The sequence below is a fragment of the Pseudopipra pipra genome, chromosome 2, assembly GCF_036250125.1.
Source record: "Pseudopipra pipra isolate bDixPip1 chromosome 2, bDixPip1.hap1, whole genome shotgun sequence".
NCBI lineage: Eukaryota > Metazoa > Chordata > Aves > Passeriformes > Pipridae > Pseudopipra > Pseudopipra pipra.
The window spans coordinates 112,702,279-112,712,379 of record NC_087550.1 but is presented as its reverse complement, the minus strand read 5'-3'; positions in this window follow the sequence as shown (position 1 = coordinate 112,712,379).

Genomic DNA, 10,101 nt, shown 5'->3' with positions numbered 1-10,101 from the left:
TTTAAAGGCAGACAATCCCAAACACAGGGGAATCACACTGATGTCCCTTGTAGGAAGTTTAAGGCAGAGTCTGAGTCCCAGTGTTACCCATTCAACGGCAAGGGCTGTGTTTCAATTTACTTAATGATCTGCTGCTACTTGGTGTCCTGTCTGACTCACCATTTGGCTTGGCAGCTGGTCCCTATGCCCACTTGTCCTTTGTGCTCACACAAGGATGTAAGAGGCTGAGGTGGGGTTAGCACAAGCCTACAGTCTGTAGGAGAAGCTGTCCTACAGCCAGGACATCAGAGCTGTGGGGTGTGGCAGAGCATGGGTAGCCAGTGGTTCTCTGAAAGAAGCGAGGCCATGAGCTGCTTTCCCCTGCAGGACCATTGCAGAAAGAAATGCCTCGAGGAGCTGGATGAATTGCAGCGTTCGGTAGGGTATAAGGATCTCAAAATAACAGGGGATCCGAAGTTTGGGAATGGTATTTGGTATTTGCAGAGAAACTCTGTCCCTCCTCCATTAACATGAGATGTTAAGGAAGGTTCATTCACAGTCTCTTGTGTCTGCAAGGAAACAACATAATTGTACTTGTCTAATACTTCAGTTCTTCTCTTCTTAAATGGCAGCACATCCAGTCAGACAGCAGCATGTCTGTGATGTTCACATAAAACCAATGGAGCCATTGTTTTGACAGAAAGTCATGAAGGTGTTGAGAGCACCTCTGCTGTGTAAGGATTCATGGTCTGTAGCCCCTGCATGCATAGTCCTACAGTTATTCCCCGGGATAGGCTGGATTGGCTCCCATACACAGCAGTGACTGGCAGGGCCCCACGGTAAGGACAGGGAGTCCTATCCAAGAATAGGGTTCAGCCCATCTGTTCAACATCATCCAGTTTTTCTGCAGCAAATGCCATATGCAGGAGCTCAAGGATGCACACTGCCATTGCAGGGAACTCCCAAGGCCAGTCCTCCTGTGGTTACATTGGAGTTACTGTGGGTGGTCAGGCAAAAACAAATTCCTTTGCCTCTGCCACCTGGTGGATATGCAGGGGCTGTGAATGCAGAGGTGACAGACACTGGCCTTGCAAGCCAAATCCTGGAGTAGGATGGCAATCAGTAGTGGAAAGGGATGAGGGACAGGTACGACTGCAGACACCAGCTAAAGAGGTTTGTGATTCATGGGAAGGACTGTCTCTGTCTTCTGGAGATGGCCTGGAGATGGCCGGTTTTCAATGACACAGAGCTGTGGGCAAACAAAAGAGTGAATCAAAGTGCTGGAAGCTGAGGGGCTCAGATTAAAATGTCAAACCCAGGACTGATGAGCCCCAGTGAGCTCATTAGACACCATGCACCGTTTCAGGATTGTCAGTCATTCTTCTCACATCTGATGCATGGTCTGAACATCAAAGGGCTAGCAAAGGGAGCGTGAGCTGGGCATTATCACCAGACTACTTTATATGAAAGATCATATGTGCGTCCCTTTTCCACTCTCTTTCAACCTCCAGCATCTAAAGATCCCATTATCCAAAAAAGCACCACCCCCTACTGTTAATTATATATAGAAAATTCCAGTCCTTATCCGAAACATCAGCAATACCTTTGATAACCAAATAACTGTACTGCAAAATATGCATGACCTCTAAGCAGGGGTATAGAGGCTGCTGCACACAAACAGAGCTATGCAGTTGTCTAAGGAATTGGGAATGTTTGGAGGGTCACTGCTATATCCAGCATCACCTCCCCCCGGGTTGGGCTGCCACTGGTCTCCTCTGCCAGTGCAAAATGAGGAGGCTGTGACATGAAATTTGGGTGCAGTTTGCAGCACTCCTGCATGGCTGCAAATGGCTAGGCTGGCTGGCTGGGACATGGCAGGACAGCATGGCCCTGACCGTGGTCCTCTGGTGAGGAGAGAGGAGGGGGTTGAGCAGAGACCGTGCCTGAGAGATTTAGCAAAAAAGAGAATATTAACAGTGAGAGAAGAGCTTGGCTGGTATTTATTCCCACATCCCCCTCGCTAACACAGTGCCAAAGCTATATTTGCTCAAATAGGTCTCACAGAAGATATTTGTGTTTCGACAAAAGCTTTTTTTCCCCCTCTCACCCCCACATTCCCTGCACTTCTGCTTGGTTCCTCTAATAAAATCATCACCTTGTGACCTCAAAGGCTATTGCCAGGCATAAATGTTGAGGTGAATTTAGCATTATCTAATTGAACTGCCGAGTTGAATAACTGCATGGAAAGAATAGAACAGAAATTATGAATGACAAGACAAAACATACCTGTAAATAGCTAGAACTTGATATTAAACAATGAATTAAACTTTCAAATTCTTTTGGCTTCATCAGGCAATCTTCATATTAACATTTAAGAAAAGGAGGAGCTATTCTTCAAAACCAAGTGACCAAAGTCAGTTATAAAACTATATTTTGATACTTTTTTTTTTGTCAGCATTTTAGGCAACTAAGTGCTGACTGAAGCACACAGGTGCTACCTGAGGTAAAATTCAGGTGGTGTATTGAAGCAAATGAAAATGAGGCTTCAGGTAAAAACTACAGGATCTGGCTCATAGTGAGAAAGAGTCTAAATAGTGCTTGGAGATGAACTGGCTTCCTGATTTATTAGTCTGACACCACTCTGGATACTTAAGCTCTGTTTTTCAAGTCAGAATACCGTGTAAGTGCTTCTTAAATTGAACAACAGGGAGGACAATGCTCAGGTTTTTTAGATAATGTTTTGGGGCTTTTTCTTTGCTAAAGCATCCTTTTGCTGGCACTTGAATGAGAAGGCTTTGTCCTTTTTTCCCCCCTCACTGCACCTCAGCTTTCAGGCACTGCCTTCCCCCACAGAAAGGCTGGTTCAGCTGTGATCATCCTGTGGTTTGCTCAAGATGAGATGTGATACAGACTTTCGACTGTCGCCACCCCATGCCCTCCTTCCTTTTGATTAACTTTCTGAGTCCAGCTTGGCTTTTGAAAGCCACCTGTCCCCAGCAGTGGTGGTGTTATGTTTCAGCTGGATTGACTGTACTCATGGAGACCAGAGGGAAACACCAGAGCTTTGGTGGGACGCTTTGCTTGTAAGAAAAGCCTTATAATGACTCCGTAGTTTTTGCCATTCAGAAATAATCTGTGACTTGCCTGGACAAAAAAGCCCGTGGCCTATCAAATTTTATTTATTCTGCTCCCAGCTTCAGTGGGTTAAGCACTTAAAGCTGCACAGACACAAAACCAGTTTGCTGGTTCAACCTTTATATGGACCACTAAACTGAAGAACTCCCTGCTTTCCTGGAGATGTTGCCCCTGACCTTCCTTACAGCATCTCACCCTGCCTGCTGATCTTGAAGAACTGCTGCAAGACAAGGGTTCCCGAGCCTGGCTGTCTCTCAGTGGCCTTTATCAGGGCTTTTGTAAGCTGCTGTCACAGGGCTCAAGGCAGTGAAGGAGAGGCCAAATTTGCTGACATCCACGGAGCACCACAGCCTGTGCTGGGCTTTCATATGAGCCTTAGTTGAGACCTGTCCACCAAATCCTTGCAGATTTACCATGAAGCCCTGAAGCTCAGGCGGCACTGTGTAACTTGCAGCCAGAATATTTTTGTGAAAGAGGAGAGAAATAAAAGAGGTTACTGTCCCATAGCAATAGTCTGCTGCTCTGCTGCTCTGTGTGTCTAACTTCAGTTCTTAGTCCCTCATGTGAGAAAAGAGAGGCCCCTGAGCTCCCTCCTGTGGGTGTTTTTTCAGTAACTAGTCCTACATGTTTAAAGACAGTGGTTTCTTACTGCAATTGCCTAAAATGGGATTAAACTCTCTAGGAAATGCAGTTCTGCTTGATAAAGAATTTTTCCTCCAACTTGGGCCCTAAGTATTTTCGAAAAATCCAAATGCCATTAAAAAAAATTAGTGTAAGGGGAGGGGGTGATGCTATGACTTTCTTTGACTCTGGAAGTATTTAAAACACAAGGGGCTGACAGCCTTCTCAGACAGATTGCATTATAGCTAACAGGCCAGAGGGACCTCTGTCTGACACTGTGAGACTGGAAATTTCCCAGGTAGGTGTCTAACTGTATTAGAAATTAAATTTGAAAAATTCACACAAATAATATTGAATACACATTTAAAGTACTTCAGGTATTGAGATGATGTCCTTACTGCCTGCTTTGTTCTTTGAAAATGACATAAAAATGCTTTTTCAGAACTCAAACATTCACAAGGGCAATCGACCCCACAGCTTTACTGAGGTGCAGTTTGGTACTATTAGAAGTAATAACTCTTGATCCCTGTGTCATATTCCTGGGTACGTATATGCACAAAACAAGGCTCTGTTTCACAGGCATCTCTCTTTAGCCTCATGTCCTTCTACCATTTCCAAAAGCCTGGAGAGAAGCAGAGACCTCTCCTGGACCCTCTCTACCACTCTTAGAAAGCAGCTGTTTTCCACCACTGTTTGTAAGATGTACAAAATTTAGCAAGCAGGTGGCCTGAATCACTCCTCATTCTCCTGAAGGGAGACATCCCAGTAGGTGCCCAGATCCTCCTGAGTCCCTCAGCTGGAATACAAATACAGCTCAAATACAGCTCTCTGTGGTCACATCAGGGGTCACTTGTTGGAGCCAAACAAATATTCCAGACATAAAGTTCTGTAGCTCCTTGTAGAGAAGAGATCAGGTTGATCCCATACCTAGCTTTATGGCTATGTTTATTCTTTTCATCTGTTCTTTCTATTGGTCTCATTTATTAAATTGCAGATGTTCCCAACTCTTGTTTTGATCCCTTTAGAGTATTGACAAAGAGGTTATAGGCACTTTAACAAAATTGTTGTATGGTGTTTAGAAATTATGCCCTTTCTCATCTCTGGAATAATATTTAAAAAGGCTGTTCTCTTCTACAGACTCTAACTGTGGGAAAAATACATCAGAAGATGAAACACAGCAGAGAACATTCGGGGGAAGTAAGACACCATATTCTACACTTTGATGAAATGACAGTAAGGGATTTTCTTTAGCCAAAAAAATTCCCATAATTAATACTTAATTGAATAAACACAGTGAATTCTGAGAGGGATTTTTCAAAGGTGCTTAGTATTGATATTACTCCACTGTCACTCACATGGAAGGAGAGAAACCAGCAACTTCAGTGAGAACAAAGCCTGGCCAGCACCACAGAGCCTCCTGCCTGAGTGTGATGAGGGAGGCAAGGAGGGAAGGATCCATTCCTGCAAAGAACCTGCTCAGGATATTGGAAGTCCTCAGCATGAGATGTTCCCAAGTCAGCTGCCCTTAACTGAGAAAAACACAGAGTTATACTCATTTTCTTCATCCCTTTTGCTTGCCTTGCTCACCTACCCTGCACCTCTTAACATGTGGAAACCATCGTGCTGCTGGGATCCCACTGCTAATGTCATACACATCTCCACATTGTCCAAACAATCCCAGTAATGGAATTTTCAGAACTGGAAATACGACCTGCTGCAGCATGACTGTGCAAACTTTAAAGTGATTCTAATTTTATATGAGCTAGATATGTTCAAATATTACCACTCCAGGGACCGCAGTTACTACTGCCTCACAAATTTCATTCCCTTTGATGCACAAGAGAGTCCTTGCACTGGGAGAACCCATTCCCATGCTTCCTAACTTCTCCCATGCTGTTTCTTTGTTTATATTTGATGCTGCCTTTAAGGCCTTGAACAACAACAAGCAGGTAGTCCAATACTCTTGGTATGTACTCTCCCGTTTGGAAACAGCCTCAGGAGGGAAATATAAGTGCTAATGCTGGCTTTTCATCTGCAGGCACCATGAACTTCAGAACACTAGGGCTATTTTGTGACCTGGTATTGGAAACTCACTACTGACTACTTTGTGATATTTTTTCCCTTTAACTGTAGTGTTAGGTATAGAAATATGATGTGCACACACACATAAGGAAGGTGGGACCTCTTTATTCTAGGATGTGAAAAGCTGCAGTTTCAAGCCTTGACTTTGGATAGTCCCAGCTTTGTGGGAAATGTCTTTCAGTATTACAGTCTTTCAATGAGATAGAGAAACACACACAACTCTACCTTTATATATTCATAAATATATGGCTATGCATTTGAACCTCAATAGTGCCACAGTTGTTAGAAAAAATAACTGTACAAATGACCTTGAAAACCATAAAATAAAAGGTGATAAATACAAAATTGTGCTAGATCAGCAGCACTCCTGGCTGCAATGGAGACAAAGAGCATTATTGCCTCCTCCTATATTTTGCTGAGTAACCTGCACTTCTTCCTGGAGGTGGAGCACAGCGTGAGCTCAGGCGTGATGAAATCCCTGTAAATTCCTCCTCCCTTTCTAGGAGAGTGCTGGGACTGGGGCTGAGCCTTTAGGTGGAGCTCACTTACCACTGCTTTTCCCGTTGGACACTGCAGGCCTGGGTCAGCCCAGCAGAGATAGGAAGGCAGGATTTTGCAGGATGAGTGAGGTATCAGAGACTTTTTGTGTAAGTCCACACAGTCAGAGAAACTCCCTTCAGGTCTACCTCCATCTAAAAGGATCCCACAGACCTTCAGCTCCAGACTGAGGCACAGCATGACCCAGCAGGACTGGACAGTAGATGCATCTGGCACATTTTACTGGATGGCTGCAGAAGGCTGCACTGAGTTTTGGGACAGGGAAGCTGTGTGGCTGGGACAGGAGGGCCATGCACAAGTGGAATGCAGTGGAAAGCACAAAGGAGCAGGTTTCTGTGGAAGATTTGTGCTCAGCATGGGAAATCAGCTTCAAAGTGTGTGTTTCCCAGTTCTTCCCATCCCTTCTCTGAGATCTGGCAGGCTGGAGAGTAGGCAGAAATGAGTGGAAGAAAGCTCTATGCTTGCAGCAAACCACAAATCAGTGAACTGTAATTAAGTCACATGTGAGGGCTTGCAATTTTGTCTAACAAAGTCAGGCTTGTAAAAGTCCTGTTTATTTCACACCATAAAAATGATACCAGGCATCACAAGCAGGGCCTGTGTCAGCTCAGGAGGAAGAAGAATGAGGGTATCCTTTATAGCACCAGGGTACAGCTCTAGACAGCTGTAGAAGGGGACAGGAATCATCTGTAAACCTGCAAAACATGAAAAGACTACATCATCGCATTACACTTTTCTTATACATAAAACTCCCAGCAATATCACATCACAGGAGAGCTGCCATGACCCCAAATCTTGCCCACCATAGTTTAACACTCACGAGCTTCCTGAGATGAACTGATGTTTCAGACAGCAAACTTCTAGAACAGCAACTTTACACTGAGGGCAACTGTGGAACAGTGAGGGTCTTGCAAGGATATCAAAGAGGGACCAGGAGATGCTATTCTTTGTTCTTACTTTTTAGGGCCTGATTATTTCAGTTGGATTCTCACACATTCCTGGTCTTTTTATCTATTCGTGCAGGAGAAAAAAACCCTGATGGTTGCGAATATCTGTGAAAAAGCAAATTGTTCAGTGAACTGTTTCCCAGCTGAAACTACATCCATGCTAAAAAACCTTCCCCATTTTGTGATTTCTTACAGCAGTATCCAAACCTCCCTTTCGTATATAGGATAAGATGCCTTAAAGGGAAATCAAGTTATAAGGGAAACAAACTTTAACAGTGTTGCTGGTGCACGTTTCTTATTCTGTTACTACTTTATCTTCCTCCGCAGTCCCCTGTTTTTTTTAATAGGATAATGCCCAATCACTATAAATGCAAGCATTAATAATTAGTAAACATTAATTAAAGATGATCTCGTAGGTCAGTTAGGAAGACTTACTACCCCTTTCACATGACAGATCACTTACCCACTACAGTAAGCAGTTACTGACATCAGCAATAGCAATTCCACTGTTGCGGCATTACTCCTACTTGTACTGTAAATATTATCCTTCTCTCTGTTTTTCTTCTGCACTCTAAAAATGTGTAATAAAACATGAGTGGAACATACTGAATACAGCATATTATCCTGTGTGTCATATAGAATTTAGCCAGCAGGATTTGGCTCATGGGTCAAGGCACCAGAATCAGGCCTATGTCTAACTTCCCACTAGAGTTTGTGGAGATCCAGGTGAAATGACTGAGTTTAGAGTCAACTCATGTGACTAGACATTTAATGTATACTTCTGGGTGAGCTGAGTAGCCTTCTAGAATGAACTGACTGTCCTGACTAGATGCTTGTGGATTATAACAGGAGATTAGACAGCTACTGTATAGGTAGACGTATCCCCTGCAGTCTTAATCTGCAAGCTGAATTAACCTATTTCTTTTTTCAAAAACAAACAAACAAAAAACCCCAACAACAACAACAAAAACAATTCCATTACTCAAATTATTACTTTTAAAATAATTCTTATAAAATCATTCTTATGGAAGAAAGGCACAAATGCAGATTAATATACTGTATAGACAAAAAAGGACAATTTTAATTCAAAGAACCCAGATCCATGTATAATTGCACAGCAGCTGTGAAGATCAATACAAATCACAGAGATGCTCTTAACATAGTCTGTCTAGTGATATCCTCACAAATAAAATGAGGAAACACCGTGTAGATGGATCTTCTGAGAGATGAGTAACCAACTCCTTTCAGAGAGTAGCTAGTAGTAAACATTGTCAAAATGGGAGATTACATCCCTTGAGGCCCTTCATATTTCCACTGGTGACTGAGATGAGGGAGTACAGAGGATGCTTACTGTGTTTGCATGTGGCATTAAGCAGTAGGGACTGCAAATACAAATTAGTATTCAAAGCAATCCAGACAAATTGAAGGTACTGCCTAAAGCAAACAGAAGGGAGACCTGAAAGATGAAGCAGACAGGAAAGAATAATCAGCTGTACAAACATAAGCCTTCTCCAGGAGGAGATATGGGGATTATGGTGGGTCACAGCAGAGCATAAGTCAACAACATAATGTTGTTATGAGAAAGCTAAATGCGATACCAGGCAGCATCATGAGGTACCTGAAGCAATCTTTCCACTTTATTCAGTGTTTGTGAAGCTTCAACCAAAATAGTGGGATGAGTTTCGAGCTCAAGAAAGATGTTCACTAACTGGAGAAAGTATAGAGGAGAGAAATTCAAATAATCAGAGGGCATGAAAACATAGCCTGTAAGAAAGAATTGAAGGAAGTGGGTTGTATAATTCAGAGAAGAGAATGATGAGGGAAAATATGCTGGAAATATTAACATATGCAAAAAGAAGCTGCAGGGATTAAATTCCTACTATCCATATTGAAAAACACATTCTTACACAGAAGATGTGGAAATAGTTGCAGAAGGTGGCTGTTAGGAGATATTCTTAGATGCCTTCAAGAACAGTTTAGATAAATGGTTAGGTATAGACAACCCTGCCTCCAGATGGTGCAGTGAATTAGATGATCTCAAGTTTCTTTCTGTGTGTGAGAGTGCATCATGACCATTTTGCCTCAATGTCTTTCTCTTGGATAAGTTCATGATGCATGACCCCTGAGGAGAGGGTTACAAAAACTGTGCCACTAAACTAAGCAGAGGAGGTCAAGCCATGAGTCCTCGGTGCAGGGGCTGCTGCAGAAAAATAATGAGTTTCTGATCAGGAAGCAGAAAATGAGAGTCACTTGTGAGCTCACACCAAAACTGAGCTAAAAAGACAGCAGAGCTGCAACATTTCAAAGAGTAAATATACTGTGAATTTGCTTCACATAACAGGGCAGCCTGCAAAGGCTTGGGAACATTTGGCATGTTTAAGTGTAGGCTAAGGCAGCCTGTTTGTTCTGACTGTTCTTTGGCAAGAGGAAATATAGCTTTAGCTTGCAGCTGTGAGCATGAGCTCTCAGTGCCTGCTGCAGATGCCAGCAGAGCTGAGGAAGATTCAACCTAGAGTCTTGAACAGGCCTCTATGCATCCGTTTTTACCCTTTCCCCCCCCACTTTTTCTTTCCAAGAGTGACCTGATTCTAAACAGATATGACACTGATCTGAAGGACAGTGTCAAGACCATAAGAGGCTTTATAGCTGTGAATCTATGTAGAAAAGGGGATGGACAAAAGGCAGGAAAAAAAGTGTTTTGAAACCTCAGATAACAGTCCAAGAGCAAATAGCAATGTTTCAGTATCAGCACTGCCTGGAACAGTGTGAATGCAGCTGC